General features: G+C 37.1%; 1 pseudogene; it reads left to right on the top strand.

Moving 5' to 3' along the window:
• Window positions 1-10,009: 10,009 nt before the first annotated feature.
• On the top strand, window positions 10,010-10,843 carry LOC135207652 (uncharacterized; annotated as a pseudogene).
• The last annotated feature ends 6,354 nt before the right edge of the window (window positions 10,844-17,197 follow it).

Here is a 17,197-nt window from a genome sequence, read left to right as displayed (position 1 = left end):
ATATATATATATATATATATACATATATATATATATATATATATATATATATATATATATATATCTATATATATATATATATATATATATATATCTATATATATATATATCTATATATATATATATCTATATATATATATATATCTATATATATATATATATATATATATATATATATATATATATATATATATATATATATATATACATATATATATATATATATATATATATATATATATATATATATAGATATACATATGTATATATTATGATATATATATATATATATATATATATATATATATATATAGATATACATATGTATATCTATATATATATATATATATATATATATATATATATATAGATATCATATGTATCTATCTATATATATATATATATATATACATATGTATATCTATATATATATATATATATATATATATATATATATATATATATATATATATATATATAGAGAGAGAGAGAGAGAGAGAGAGAGAGAGAGAGAGAGAGAGAGAAGAGAGGGGGGGAGGGGGGGGGGAGGAGGAGAATTAACTGGAGCTAGGACTACGTTCTTTGTAACAAAAGTGTGTTAAAATTCTCGTGGAAATAACATTCAATAACAATTTTATTAATTGATTTTAATTAAAACGTGAATGTTTAAGCCATCCATTGGCTAGATTCATTTATTTTGAGAAAATAAACGTATACGCCATCTATCGGCAAAATTGGTAACTAGTTCATTAATTTTATCAATATTAGCCAAAAAAGTGAACGCTTATGCCATCTACCGGCAGCATTGAGAACTAATTTAGAATTTATATGATTAAATTCAATCAAAAGGTGAAGGCTTTCGCCATCTATCGGCAAAATTTATAAAAAAAATTAATTAACTTGTTTAGTATTAGCCTAAAAGTGAACGCATACGCCATCTGTCAGCATATTTTGCAACTAAATTATTCAATTTTAATTTTTTTTCGTACAAAAGTTAACGCATTCGCCATCTATCGGCTGCATTTAACATTAATGTAAAAATCATAGGATTAATTTCGAACAAAAAGTGAATGCGTTTGCCATCTATCGGTGAAACGAACAACTATTTTTACACTGCAATTTCATGCTATTTGCGCGTTATTTGTCCTTATAATTTGCTTTTCTCCGATTATATCACTACAAAGTTGTTCTTTGATCATTTATACTGCTGATGATTGCATAGTTTTCTTAATTCAACGTATATTTAGTTCAAAATAGGCGTAAATGCGCGTCAAAGACGTAAAGTGAAAGAGGAAGTTTACGGTATTTTCACCTTATTTAACCTTATAACGTGCTTTATTCAGCCTTAATCGTTATAGACTGGTTCTTTAATAATTAAATTTGATATTGGAAGGAATTTTTCCTAATTATATGACACTTTTTAGTTCGAAATGCGGCAAAAATACGTCATATACGCATTTATGTATGATTTATATAAGTTTTCTTTTATATATTTTCTTTTAAGAATTTTTACAACCGATCAAATTTAGCATTGTGATTATTCAAGACGTATTTCGAGTAAAATAGACGATAATAACCAAATTTATCGAGTTAATAAAGCACTTTCATGTCGATAAAAGGCTACAGCTCGAAAGACGTAAAGTGAAATAGTAAGTTCACAGAATTTTCACCTTATTTAACCTTATTACGTGCCTTTTTAGCCTCAATCGTTATATATTGGTTCTTCAATCGTTAGATTTTATAATTGAAGCATATTTTCCTCATTATTGGGCCTTTTTAGTTCGAAATTTGGGGAAAATACGGCGTTATATACGTAGAAGAAATAATTAATGTTGTCTACCCTAACATTTATATATGATTTATGTACGTTTTCTTTAATCCCATACTTTTGAAAATATAAATAGCCGACCAAATTTGCCGTTGTGATTATTCAAGATATATTTCGAATAAAAAGAATTTTAAGAATGCAAATTTGTCTAGTTAATAATAAAAAAATACTTTCACACTGATAGAAGATAGATACGGTTCGAAGGAAGACGAAATAAAGGGCAAATAATGTCCGGAAATCGTTGATTTTTGCACCAAAACATTACCACCACACCATCTATTTTCGCTTTATTTAGCATATCATTCTAGCAGTAAACTTAAAATTGCAAATTTTTTGCCGATAAATGCTGGGGATTATTGTTTTGGTGTTAAAATTAACGAATTCCGTACGCTATTTTCGCTTCATTTCGTCTTTTTTCAGACTTAGCCTATATAGCCTCTAATGGTGTGGAAGTGTTCTTTATTAACTTGATGTCTTATATATTAAGAAAATTGGCGGTCTTATTGCCTATTTTATTCCGAATGTATCTTGAATAATCACGACGTCACATTTGGTCGGTTTTACATGATTTTAATAGAAAATATATAAAAGAAAACTTACATAAAATTTAGGGTACACAATTTTAATTATTCTCTTCACGAATAGCCTATCTTCCTTTTATCGGTATGAAAGTGTACTTTATTGTCCACAAATTTGCTTGCTTATCGTCTGTTTTATTCGAAATAAGTCTTAAATAAGCGCCATGTCAAATTTGGTCGGTTATACAAATTGTTAATAGAAAATGTATCGAAGAAAACATATGGCATACTCATACATAACCTTCAGGGTAAATAATTTTAACTATTCTCGTTACGTATATGACGTATTTTCGCCGCATTTCGAACTAAAATGGCCATATAATTAGAAAAATATGCTCCCCATCTTAAAGAACCAATTTATAACGATTTTGGCGGGAAAAAGTGTGTTATAAGGTTTAATAAGGTGAAAATAGAGTAAAATTACAATTTCACTTTACATCTTAAAAGGCGCATTTTCACCTATTTCGAACTAAATATACGCCAAATTACGGAAACTATGGAACCTCCATTAGTATAAATTATAAAAGAACAACTCTGTAATAATATAAGAGGAGAAAAGCAAGTTATAAAGACAAATAACGCAAAAATAACATAGTTTCGGGGGAAAGTGATAATAGTTATTCGTTTCGCCGATAGATGGCTAAAGCCTTCACTTCTTGATCGAAATTAATCGGATAATTTCTAAACAGTTCTCAATGTTGCCGATAGATGGTCTATGCGTTTAAGTTTTTACTAAAATTAACCATTTAATTCCCAATTTTGCCAACAGAATGCAAATGCGATCACTTTTGTCTAAAATTAATTAATTTAGTTCCAAATTTTGCCAACAATTGGAGAATGCTGTCATTTTAAGATTAAGCAAGTTAATGAATGTAGTTCCAAATTTCGCCGATAGATGGCGGATGCGTTTGCTTTCTCAAAATAAATTAATCAATTTAGTTCCGAATTTTGCCGACAGATTGCGTAAGCATTCACTTTTTCAAATTAAATAAGTAATTTAATAGATTTATTTCCAAATTTTGCCGATAGATGGCGTAAGCATTCTCTTTTTAATTCAAACGTATTCAATTTTTATTGAATGGTATTATTTTGAAAATTTTATAGAATTTTTTTATAAAGACCGTGTTCTTACCTCGTAAGGCTCTCTCTCACTCTCTCTCAACTGGTCGTAAGGTTCATTTTCTCTCATTCGTTGTTCCTAAGGTTCTCTTCCCCCTTCCCCACTCTCCCTATCCCCCTCTCCCTCTCCCCCTATACCCATCCCCACTCTCCCCCTGCCTCTCAACTGGTCATAATATTCATTCTCTCTCTCTCTCTCTCTCTGAGATATGCTAATCCTTGTAACTCTCTCTCTCTCTCTCTCTCTCTCTCTCTCTCTCTCTCTCTCTCTCTCATTCCCACTGTCAACTGGTTGTAAGGGACATCTCCCCTCCTCAGGAACCGCAACGTCTCAAATTACATTAATGAATTTAATGAGTTTAGTTCCAGATATTGCCGATAGATGGTGGAACCATTCACTTTTCTAATTACAAAACAAAACTGTTTATGGTAAATAAAAGTTCAAAGCACCCGTTTTTTAAAACGGCCAATACGATTTTTTATATAAGTACGTAGGAGATGCAATTTTCTCCCAAAGTGAAAGATAGACCTGTTATCCATAAAGAAATAAGGTTTCCTCTGCAAATTAAGTATAAATTCATTTTTACTGTCGCCATACGAGCGACTGTTATATTGTTACATAAGTACGCCCCTGAATCACGAGTAGCTATCTTACATCATAAGTCAAACTATAACCAACCAAAATAAGCTGAAACATATTGTAGTCTGATTTTACTGTATGATCTATTGTCTGTTAGATTCCTGGGCGTCAGCGATAGCCACCAATTTTTCTCAACTAGCCAGAGTTTGTTGCAAGCTTCCTTTTCAATACAATTGCCAAATCCACATTGTCAAAAATTTTCATCTTACCGTGAATATTTAAGCTCCAATTCACACGATCTGAAAATCTATAACAACTAAGTTCACGTTACTGCTGTGACAAATATCTATTTCGGAACTATGAAACTCAAGTCAACTGTTCCTATACCCTAGGGAACAAAATGGACTAGCTGAAACACTTCGTTTGTTAACATAACCAACCAATGAAATTGCTCTAATGGCCAAAAACTAATCGGTCCCTTAGTGAATGAAATAGGTCCCTTAATCACAACGCTAAGGCTTGTCGAGATTCACTAGTTTTATTATGACATCTGATTTGTCAGCATTACAAGCTTAGTTTTATACTTGTTAATCGCCATTGACAAATATCTCTCTGAAAAATTGTACACTACCTCAACTTTAATTGTACACTGCCTCACTTTAATTAAATGCCGGTGATGGAAAAAAAAGTTTTGACTCTCGGAGAATTCTTTTTTAACCAATTGGATTATAAATACTCGTAAATCAAAAACTATCAACCAACACTAATCCGTTTGGTTATCCCTTTTGGCTAAAGTAATTCAACATTTAATAAGTACCTAATTTTATGTTGAATCGCTTTTTTGAGTATCTGCTTCTGCCTATTTTCATCATGAACTATTGCTTTTGATATAAAAACAACTCTTTTTCTTCATAATTATCTTCAAGATAAACGATAACATGAAAAACATCACCTAAAAGGTCAATTAATATGTCTATTTTACGGTTTTGATTTTCAGAGAGAAATGCCGGAGTTTCGTTTACATAAGTTTATGCTATAATAGATTACAGAAAACGAAAAATAAAGTAATATAAGAGAAAAGGGAAAGTTTATCTTGAACCAAGACTATGCTATTCGCAACAGAAAACAAATAACACATCATCATCTTGTTGAGACTCATCTATAAATGATTTAAATATTTCCCTGTGAAAAAAAATATGAACTAGATATATGTCCGCATAATCAGCTTTTGTATAAAATAATGACTTCAAGATTTTTCAATGACAACAAGTTATCGTTTAGGTTGTAGGCAAAGCCATCGAAAATATAGGCTAGTACCACAAGCAAGAAAACTGTTGAAGAATTATCACAAAAAAGTATATAGATTTCGCTTTCTTTATCTCAAGTCAGCATTAAAATCTTTTGCTATAACAGATCTGATACAATACATTGAAACTGTACATACTGTATCTTGAATACCATTACATTAATATGTTTATTGTTAGAAATATGGCATTTAATTAAAAATAACACCAAGTGATTTGGAATTTTAACCTTTTACTGTTCTGCTGAGTGAAGTTAAGCGAGATTATATATGTAAATAAAATAAATTAATAAAATTCATAAGTATAGTAGTATACCATTGTTTTCCTACTTGTTTGTTTGTTTATATGGTGCTTTTACGTTGCATGGAACCAGTGGTTATTCACCAACGGCTTTACGTGACTTCCGAAGCACGTCGAGAGTGAACTTCTATCACCAGAAATACCCATCTCTCACACTTCAATGGAATGCCAGAGAATCGAACTCGCAACCACACCACGGAGGCACTATGTTTTCCTACTGTAAGCATGTATATGCATACATACACACACAATATATATATATATATATATATATATATATATATATATATATATATATATATATAATTTGTATAGTGTAATCAGAATGACTGGATCACTAACAACTATAAAATTCAACCATTTTCAACCTTTCCTTATCTCCATAGTCTGCTCATGCAATCTTTTTAGGTAATCTATGATTTCCCGTCCCGTTATCTTCAAGTGTTTTTAGTTTCGTAGCTCTTCTCTCACTCCATTTGTCCTATACTTACCCTTTTTAGCATTTTACACATTGCCTTCTTGTCAGCTCCTCAATAACAGATTCTCTAAATGCTTGTATCAATTCACTGGTTATTTCGAATAGTCAAATTTTTTTTTCCAATTGCCATCTTCCCAAGGGCTTTCTTAACCTCTTCGTTGTTGCTACAAGAGTCAAGTATCAGTGAGAAGCTCTCTCATTTACTTGAGTGAAGAGAATAAATTTGAGATGGAAACAGATTAGGTAGCTGGACTGCTAAGATAGAAAAAAAGAGAATACAGCACATGATAAACAGTACAACGACCAAACTTCACCAAAGCCTTCAAATAGTGTTTAGAGAAAAAAACTGCCCTCAAATGTCCTATTTACTCATGCAAAGAACAAAACACCTCAACCATGTAAAGGACCCTTATACATAAAGATGCTACAATAAAGAATACATGAGAAGATATTGAAGTCTCCAGAGATGGCGGGATCATTACTCATTGAAGAAAAGCATTGAAGTCTCTAAAAATGGAGGGATCTCTATTTGCTGGAGAGCTGCATATTGCAGCTACAGGCTCCATTAAATGTTTTAATTGTATTACCAGCATAAAGGTAGAGCAGTGGTTCTTCAACATTTTATACCACGCCCTCATTATGAGTGGGTCCTTTCCCCCATGCCCTACTTAGAGCTACGAGTAAAATTCCCTCCCAGATTTAAACCAGAGAGAGAGAGAGAGAGAGAGAGAGGGAGGAGACGAGAGAGAGAGAGAGAGAGAGAGAGAGAGAGAGAGATGGGGGCATTTCGTGAGTTAAGGAGGGAGGTAAATAATTACAAAACATGGTGAACCCAACGAGTTCAACTCGTGTAGTAGACAATTGGAAACTGAGGTTATAACGCGATACTTTTGCATTCTTTCATAAACTTCTGAATATTGGTTCCTCACTCTTGTGAAGAGAATAACGAATACAATTAGAGACTTTTTCACTTTTCCATCGGGTTCGCGCCTCCCCTGGAAATTGCTGCACCCCCCCCCCCCCCCCCCCCCCCCCCCCCCCCCCCCCCCCCCCTTCTTCGCCCCAATTCTTTAAGAACCACTGAGGTAGAGCTTTGTGTTCTTTCGCCTGGCATTTACATAGAGTAACATAAAAAAAGAGAATTATTTCTTTGGTATTCAGTACTAAATTTCCCTTACCAGTCTACCCCAGCCTCATTCTCAAGCATATGTTTGACAATGACAACTACCTAGTTAAGAAAAACGCACCTTAAAGAAGAAACTTTGTTCATGGTAAATAAAAGTTCAAAACCCCCGTTTTTAAAACAGCCAAGACGATTTGGTATATAAGTGCGCAGGAGTTGCAATTTTTCTCCCCAAGTGAAAGATAGACCAGTTATCTATAAAGAAATAAGGTTTCCTCTGCAAATTAAGTCTAAGATTCATTCTTACTGTCGCCATACGAGCGACTGTTACATTGTTATACAAGTATACGCCCCTGAATCACGAGTAGCTATCTTACATCATAGGTCAAACTATTACCAGCCAAAATAAGCTGAAATACATTGTAGTCTGCTTTTACTGTATGATCTACTGTCTGTTAGATTTCTGAGTGTCAGCGATAGGCAGCTATCAATTTTTCTCAACTAGCCAGAGTTTGTTGCAGGCTTCCTTTTTAATACAATTGCCAAATCCACATAGCTAAAAAAATTTTCATCTCGCCGTGAATACTTAAGCTCCAATTCACAGGATCTGAAAATCTAGAACAAATAAGTTCACGTTACTGCTGTGACAAGTATCTTTTTCGGGCCTATGAAACTCAGTCAACTGTTCCTAAACCCTAGGGAACAAAATGGACTAGCTGAAACACTTCGTTTGTTAACATAACCAACCAATGAAATTGCTCTAATGGTAAAAAACTAATCGGTCCCTTAGTGAATGAAATAGGTCCTTTAATCACAACGCTAAGGCTTGTCGAGATTCACTAGTTTTCTTATGACATCTGATTTGTCAGCATTACAGGCTTAGTTTTATACTTGTTTATCGCCATTGACAAATATCTCTCTGAAAAATTGTACACTACTGAAAACGTAATCACCGCCTCCCGCCGTTCGACTCAAAGACCCTATTGACATTCAGCAATTTTTCACTTTTTCCTTTTCCCATTAGAGTATGTCTGGGTCTGAACTACTAACGCCCACAAGAGAATCAAAATTACTACTATATAATTTAAAACCTAAGATCTCATACCAAAGGCATTCCAAGTACTTTGTTAATTTCACCATCTCCACTCACCAAGCTCATGATTAGTACTTCTTAGTCCAAAGAGTTCTTATCCACAGACAAGTGAGACACCTTAAATTTAAGTTGCAACAGAAAAATATCAGCTTAACACCCTTTAAAATAACTTTATCCTAAGTTCTAGTAAAAACAATACCTTACCTTGAGTGAGCTATTATTTACCCTTATAGAAAAGCCTCCTCATTCACTACTTAAGCCTAAAATGCTCAAATGGAAGGCTACATCCCTATACAGGGCCGGATTTAGGGGGGGCCAAAGAGGGCACCTGTCCAGGGGCCTCCACATTTTAGGGGGCCTCAAAAAAAGGACCCAGGCTTAAATAATTTTTAATTTCAGTAAATATATAAGGAATAAACGTTTTTTTAGTCAGGAATAAAACAAAATTGTGGATATTTATGATTTATCTTTTTTCATCACGGAAAACTACAGTAAAACCAAAGTAAAAAAACGTGATATTATTAGAAATTTAGGCTATGTTTACAGTTACCCCTAAAATTACCTCCTATTTAATTTTGAATGCAAAGACCACCTTCAAGCAGTTTTGTCAGCAGCAACTCGTGCAGTGGGAGCTGGAAGTATAGACTCTAAATTTGAGTTGCAAGTGAATCAAATCGAACAATATTGGCGCAGTGTTATAAAGAGACTAGTGAGTGTGCTTAAATTTGCATGTGAACGCGGTCTAGCTCATCGTGGCGATGATGAAAAAATTGGATCTCCTCATAATCGAAACTACTTAGGATTATTAGAACTTCTGGCTGAGTATGAGGATTTCCTCAGGGAACACATCCAGAAACATGCAAATTGTGGCAGTGGTCATACAAATTATTTGTCTTCAACCATCTGTGAAGAACTAGTCAGCCTAATGGGCAATGAAGTTTTGAATGAAATCATTTCAAGCATAAAATTGTCAAAATACTTCTCAATTTCTCTTGATTCCACACCAGATGAAGGCCACGTTGATCAACTAAGTCTGATTTTCAGATACATGGAGCATGACACCCCTGTAGCGAGATTTGTGAAGTTTTTGCCAAACCAAGGACACAACGCTCAAGAAATGTTTGAAGGATTAAAAAAGTTTCTTGAAGATAATGACATTGACATTCAAAATTGTCGTGGTCAGTTATACGATAACGCCTCTGCTATGAGTGGGAGATATAATGGCCTGCAAGCCAAAGTGGCAGCTGAAAATCCTCATGCAGTTTGGATACCCTGTTTTGGTCATTCACTGAACCTGGTTGGAAAATCTGGAGCTGAATGTTGTCAGGAAGCTCTCACATTTTTCAGTTTTCTTGAGGCAGTTTATGTGTTTTTCACAGCTTCTACACATCGGTATGCAATCCTTACAGACCTACTGAAAACTGTTGAATCTGGTCCAGTATCGGTGCCAAAGAGGGTTTCTACAACACGATGGTCCTGTCGAGCAGATGCCGTGAAAGCACTTATTCAAGGATATCACCCAATTTGTGAAGCTCTTGCCAAAATAGCAAGTGATGAAAATGAGCTAGCCAAAGCACGGTATGAGGCCAATGGACTCCATGACAAGATGCTCAAATTAGAGACTGCCATTTATGTTATTTTTTGGCATGACATTCTTGGCCGAGCTGATGCTACAAGTAACACACTGCAAGACCCCCAAACTTGATATGAACACAGCAGTAGCAGTGTTGAAGTCCTTGGAATGTTTTGTACGTGAAAAGCGAGAGTGCTTTCATGTTTATGAGAAGAAGGGACAGGACTTATCTGGAACCGATGAATATTCGTCACCGCAATGTGCGCCTGAATCCGTTGGATTATGGACGATCTGAGGAAGTAACTCTTTCTCACTCTGAAAAGTTTCGTGTTGATAATTTTCTTCAGTAATTGATCAGTTTTTGAGTTCCCTTAATCAACGATTGGAGGCCTACGAGAACACCTGTTCCCTTTTCGGTTTCTTATCTGAACTGGAATCACTGAGCTGTACTGAAATAGAAGCAGCTGCAGTAAAATTAGTTTGTGAATATAAAGATGATCAGGATCAATCACTTGGTGTTGAACTTGTACAGTTTGCAGGTTTTTTCACCCAGTTTCTGGATGATTATGTTAAGACTGGTAGCTTTGGGAAGGAACATTTCCTTTACAAATTGCTGCTAGACAAGAAAGTTGCAGATACTTTTCCTAATGTTGAGATAATGCTACGGATGTACTTGGTGCTCATGGTCACAAATTGCTCTGGAGAACGTTCATTCAGCAAAATGAAGTACATCAAAAACAGACTTCGTACTACAATGCATCATGAGCGACTCAGTCACCTGGCTTTGATGAGCATTGAGTATGACATCCTCAGAGACATTGACTTTGACATATTAATCACCAAATTTGCAAGGGTCAAGTCTCGTAAAGTGTCTGGTCTGTAAATATACAGATACCGCTCTAGTTTTTCTATTCTACGAAGAAACTTTGGTTTTGATTTTAAGATTGGCGGCACTGAGTATGGGTCATGCTTCCTAATCATCTTTGAAAAATGGTCAGTTTGTAGTCAGGTATGAAGAGTCCTGATGAGTGAAGGCAAACTAACATATTTAGATTTATGGTGATAAAACATATGCTATTTATTTGAAATTGCTTTTCATAATCTTTTTATACTCGAGTGTACAGAGTCAGGAGAGGTCATTTTGCACACGTGATTAAGATGACCAAAATTCATTGCTGGCAGGACCGGCAATGATGATTTCCCGGTGGAGCTTATAGCGCCCCCCGGTGAGGCTTGCTTCGCTCGCCACCCGCCTCAAGCAGTGTGGGCCTCCACACATAGATTGCCCAGGGGCCTCCACATGCCTAAATCCGGCCCTGTCCCTATAGACTGTGTTTTCGTTTGACTGTGGAGTCGTTCTCTTCCTGCTGTGGCTCCATCAGCATTATGTCTCACTTTAAATGCCGGTGATGGGGAAAAAAGTTTTGACTCTCGGAGGATTCTTTTTTTTACCAATTAGATTGTAAAGACTCGTAAATCAAAAACTGTAAACCAACACTAAACCGTTTGGTTATCCCTTTTGGCTAAAGTAATTCAACATTTAATAAGTAATTTTATGTTGAATCACTTTTTTGAGTATCTGCTTCTGCCTGTTTTCATCATGAACTATTGATTTTGATATAAAAACAACTCTTTTTCTTCATAATTATCTTCAAGATAAACGATGACATGAAAAATATCTCCTAAAAGTTCAATAAATATGTCTATTTTACGGTTTTGATTTTCAGAGAAAAATACCGGAGTTTCGTTTACATAAGTTTATGCTATAATAGATTAAAGAAAACGAAAAATAAAGTAATATAAGAGAAAAGGGAAAGTTTATCTTGAACCAAGACTATGCTATTCGCAACAAAAAACAAATAACACATCATCATCTTGTTGAGACCCATCTATATATAATTTAAATATTTCCGTGGGAAAAAAATATGAACTAAATATATGTTCGTATAATCAGCTTTTGTATAAAATAACGACTTCAAAGAATTTTTAATGACAAGAAGTTATCGTTTAGCTGTATGCAAAGCCATCGAAACTTTACTATCACAAGCAATAAAACTGTTGAAGAGTTATCACAAAAAAGTATGAAGATTTCGCTTTCTTGATCTCAAGTCAGCATGAAAATCTTTTGCTATAACAGATCTGACACAATAAATTGAAACTGTACATACTGTATTTTTAATACCATTACCTTAAGATGTTTATTGTTAAAAATATGGCATTTAATTAAAAATGATTTGGAAGTTTAACCTTTTACTGTTCTGCTGAGTGAAGTTTAGCAAGATTATATATGTAAATAAAATAAATTGATAAAATTCATAAGTATAGTAGTATATCATTGTATTCCTACTGTAAGCGCGTGCACGCACACATTATTTGTTTAGTGTATTTAGAAATAGAGCAGGGACAACTATAAAATTCAACCATTTTCAACCTTTCCGTCTTCATAGTCTGCTTATGCATTCTTTTTAGATAATATGATATTGTTATGATACAATAAAGTTTGTTCATACTTACCTGGCAGATATATATATAGCTGTATTTTCTGAAGTCCGACAGAAATTCAAAAACTTCCGGCACACACAGTGGTCGGCCAGGTGGTTAGTACCCATTCCCGCCGCTGGGAGGCGGGTATCAGGAACCAGTCCCATTTTCTATTCATAATTTTTATTTCCACTGTCCCCTGAGGGGAGGTGGGTGGGTACTTAATTATATATATCTGCCAGGTAAGTATGAACAAACTTTATTGTATCATAACAATATCATTTTGTTCATGAAACTTACCTGTCAGATATATATATAGCTGAATCCCACCGTTGGAGGTGGGAAGGGACAGAATAGAAGGATTTTGGGAAACAAATGCATGCAGATGATTTACATCTTGGTTCCACCTGTTAGCATTGCTGGCTTCGTGGTTATTGCCACGTAAGTCTGCTTGTGCTAACTAGAGTTGCAGCGAGGTAGAGACCTATATAGCTGGTGCACCCTCCAGATGATCTGTCAACAGGGGCGAGACCACGACGTGACTAGACCATATTGACCATACCATGAGGGCTAAGAAGTAAAATAAATATATATTATAAAAAATATATATCACCACCTGACCAACCTAGCCAAAGTTAAGGTGTGTTAACTAAGGCTTAAGAGTTAAGAAGTCACCGTTGTCGGCGACTCAACTACTAAATTAAGAGCTCTTCCTAACCATTTTCTACAGGATAGGATGAGTGGTACTACTTGCCCCCAAGATTGTGTCTGCAGACACGTATGGCCCTAGCGAGCAGCAGATCTCATATTGCCATCTTCACATCTCGCAGGGAGTGTGAATTGAACACAGAGTTGCTTCGCTAAAACATGGTACTCAGGATGTTGCTGAGTGCCATGCTCTGTTGAAATGCTTCCGAGGCCGCGCCCTCACCTCGTGAGCATTCAAATCAAAAGATTTCAAATCTTTGTGCCAACACAATGAAGGAGCTTTTTTGAAAGCTTTTTTGAACTCCTTAACAATAAAGCCAGGGTGTTCTTCGATATGGGCAAGTCTGGTCTTTTCGGAACACTGCAGATTGTCCGTACGACTTCGACTTTCTTGAGTTTTATGTAGATAAAACTTGAGAGACCTGACAGGGACAGGACTCTCTCTGCTCCTGCCCAATAACTTGTGCCATCCTTGATTCCAAGCTCCTGGCCCAAGAACAAGACGGGTTTCCATTCTTAGGCCACAACGGAAGGCTTAGAGAACGCTCCGCCTTGTGTTCTCTAATGCCAAAACTTCTGACGATGGCTGAAAACCTCACTAACCCTCTTTGTCGTATCTAGGGTGGTTAGAAAGGGCCTTCCTGATCACGTGCAAGAAGTTAACAGGTAGGAGATGTCGAATGCTTTGACATCAAGAACTTCAGACTATGTCTAAGTTCCATATTGAAAGCTTCGATCTGGACATGCACAGTCAGTCAGTCTGTACTAAAGTCAGGTGACCGACCAGTTGACCAGTCAGACGCATCAAGGACAGCAAGGCTGTACCCTGAAGACCATAAGGCACTATTCTTCGCTGAAGGATGAGTGTCTGGACTGCCTGGGCGATTCAAGCTAAGCAAACCTTGGGGTATGAACGCAACCCAACGTCGTTAGCGAATCAACTCCTGACTCGAGCTTCTGGTGCCAGGAGAAAGGAGCGAGGAGCAAAAAGGCGATTCAGTCCCGAAGGACGAATGCCTGACAGTCCAACCTGGTATCATGTTAAAACGATCATCGGGGGTGTGTAAACGCAACGACTTCGTCAACAAGAAACTCAGGGCTACTATGTGTCTCCTGATCTCGCACGAGTGTCTGACTCCGAGAAAAACAGGTGAGACAAAAAGTAGATGGTGAGCGAGTTTCGAGATTCCACAGAACTCAAAGATCGTGAAGGGCTTGTTGTTTGACAGAAGCAAATCTCTGAGCCCAAAGGCCGTCAACAACATATTTGCGTATTCTTTAATAGTTGTGACTGCCAGCTTATCCCATTCTTCAAACGGAAAGGGAAGACGGCAATCTTATGCTGTCAACATCTCGATAGTCTGAACGTAGTCAGACTCAGAGTGGAGAGGGTTATAGGTACCTTTCGTGATAAAGTAGACCGACTCTCTCGGAAAGGTCCTTGGAAGGACCGTGACTCTGTGAATCTAGGATCTTGAAGGCCAACATGGGGCGATTAGCGTCATTGTCGCTCCCTGTGATGGTATAAATCATCTTATTACATTTCCTAAGCGTTTGAAAAAGGGGAAAAAGAGACTAAACATCCATCCTGTTCAATATCATAGCGAAGAGATGTATGAAAGGACGTTCCTAAAGTCTCCATAACTCTCAACATACTTCTAAAGAAAGATTCCACTCGGAAGTCAGTAGTTGCTGCCGTCGATCGAGACGATTCGTACGGACTTTTGCAATCCTGTAACGAACCTCTAGAGGATCGTTACATTCTACGTCTGTTGTTATAATAGGCTCTTTCTCGTAAAACCCGAACAGGGACCGAGAGAAGATACTTCCTAAGATATGAGAGAGCTGTGGAAGATCAGAGTTGATATGACCACTGGTTCCAAAAAACTCGTTTCCAGGACTGGAGGACGACAGAATTGCTTCCACTTCTTTCAGATTATGATCCAGGACATCTGAAACCCTCTCCAGATGTCCGGCACCTTCTTTCTATCACCTCAAGTGATACTTAACGCACCGAGAGATGTTCAGAATCATTCTAGGTCTTTAATAAAATTTCAGTTTCCCGGTAGGCAAAAACTGTAGAGGGTCTGAATTGCAGTCTATTCAGGGAAACAAACTTCTTTAGGAAGGAAATGGTCCCCAGCAAGCTTCATCCATTCCTCACACAGTATGTTTACTTCCCTAAAAAGGCTGCGCTTTGCCTAAGCAGGAGAGCATATAATAGTGAAATGTTGCGGTAGACTCGTAGTCCTATACCGTGCGGTAACGAGCACCGAAAGGAGTAAGAGATATCTCTGAGAACATAGTAAGGCAAAACGAATGCAATGTTTATTCATTCATGTAAGAAATCCCATCAATCTAAGGCTAAAGTCCGTGATTGTAGGGAGAGAGTACAGTTAGTCAGTCAATCCCGCAGGAGAGAGAGAGACGTAACTGCCAGCACAGAGATACGGTTAGTCAGTCAATCCCGCAGGAGAGAGAGACGTAACCTACAGCGGATGACAGCGAACGAGCTGGTACTGCCTCGTTGGACTGGCGGAGAGGACAGTGACAGCAGCAGCTTACGATCGTCGTCTCTAAACTTATGCCTGGGTTGCAGCTACCCTATTCTACGAAGAAATATGTCCGTAATTTTTAGCATAAAGAGGACTCTCAAGCTGGTATATTAAGCGAAACAGAAACGCTAAATATATAGATGCGTTTGTGTCGTCATAACACTACCATACAACGGTAAAAGATAAATCGGAAAAGGAAACTCCTGGAAGGCTGCAGGGAGTAACGATTAAATGTCCTTAAATTAATAGGACAATAGACCTCTCGGTTGCCATCCGAAGAGGTAACTACAGCAAGCGTATATGACTTGAGCCAACAGTAGTAAATAACGCAAGGCAAAATATGATATTTATTGCATAAAGTTTTTTTATACTTACTGCAGACATATATACTATAGCTGAATTCGGAAATACAGCTACATACATATCTGACAGGCAAGTTTCATAAACAAAACTCAAGAGAATGAAGCGGACAGCTCAAGCTTCTTATTTATTGGACATAAGCGTTCATTGACGTAGTCTACAAGTCTATTTCTTGTACGAGTCTGCGAATGATGAATGAGAGCTCTTCCGAATCTTGTCAATAAGAGCTTATCCGCTTACGCAATATAAAGTTAATGAGAAGTTTGTCAATGAGAAACTAACCCATTTACGGGACAAAGAGATAATTTGTCAATGAGGGGATACCCACTTACTTGAAAAAACGATAGTATATTGTCAATGGGGGAAATTCACTGAATTGACAAAACGTAATCAGGAAGTCGAGCATTTTTATTTTCGATTCCCGTCTCAAAACGAGGAAGGGGCAAGAATCCTGTTAAGAGACGGCTTACGACAGGTAGAACGACGATGTTCAATTCGGCAGCGTAAGTCCCGACTAGGAACTAACAAAATCTATCATCTGAAAAGCCCTTTCAGATGGGCTAAAAAGCTTGCAAAATTATCCTGGGAAGAGGAAAGAAACTCTCCAACCAGCTTCCTCTCCCGTATCAAAATTTATTGGCAGCATGGCAAAGGAAGTCCCGTCTCGCGCCCTCCTCCCTTTGATGAGTGCCCCTGCAAGAATCCCACTGAACGCAGCCGAGAGTCCCGACGTGCAGGACGTCGAGCTCTCACACAACCCACAGCTGCCCCACCGCAAAGCCCCGACTGCGGTAGAGCAAAAGAGATCCCTCCTTGAGCCCTCCACAACTCCATCCAATCCTGGACTTTACGAAAAGCAACATTACTGACAAAGACCTCTATAATTCACGAAACCGCGGTCCCGCCGGGTTCCGAAAAACGAAGCTGCCTCCCCACCCTAAGCTTCCTCCGAAGCACCGCCCACTTCACATTCTCCGCAGGCGACGCAGAAGGGATCACCGAAGTTAGGTAAAAAATCTTTAGGCCCAAATCAGCCCGAAGACCCCAACAGAAACGCTCAGCCAGGCGGGACACACCGGCGCGCGCGCTCGGCGTCACTGACTAGCAGCGAGCACGC

The sequence above is a fragment of the Macrobrachium nipponense genome, chromosome 34 (genome assembly GCF_015104395.2).
Source record: "Macrobrachium nipponense isolate FS-2020 chromosome 34, ASM1510439v2, whole genome shotgun sequence".
Taxonomy (NCBI): domain Eukaryota; kingdom Metazoa; phylum Arthropoda; class Malacostraca; order Decapoda; family Palaemonidae; genus Macrobrachium; species Macrobrachium nipponense.
The sequence above is the reverse complement of the archived record's forward strand: the minus strand, read 5'-3'. Positions and strand labels throughout refer to the sequence as shown.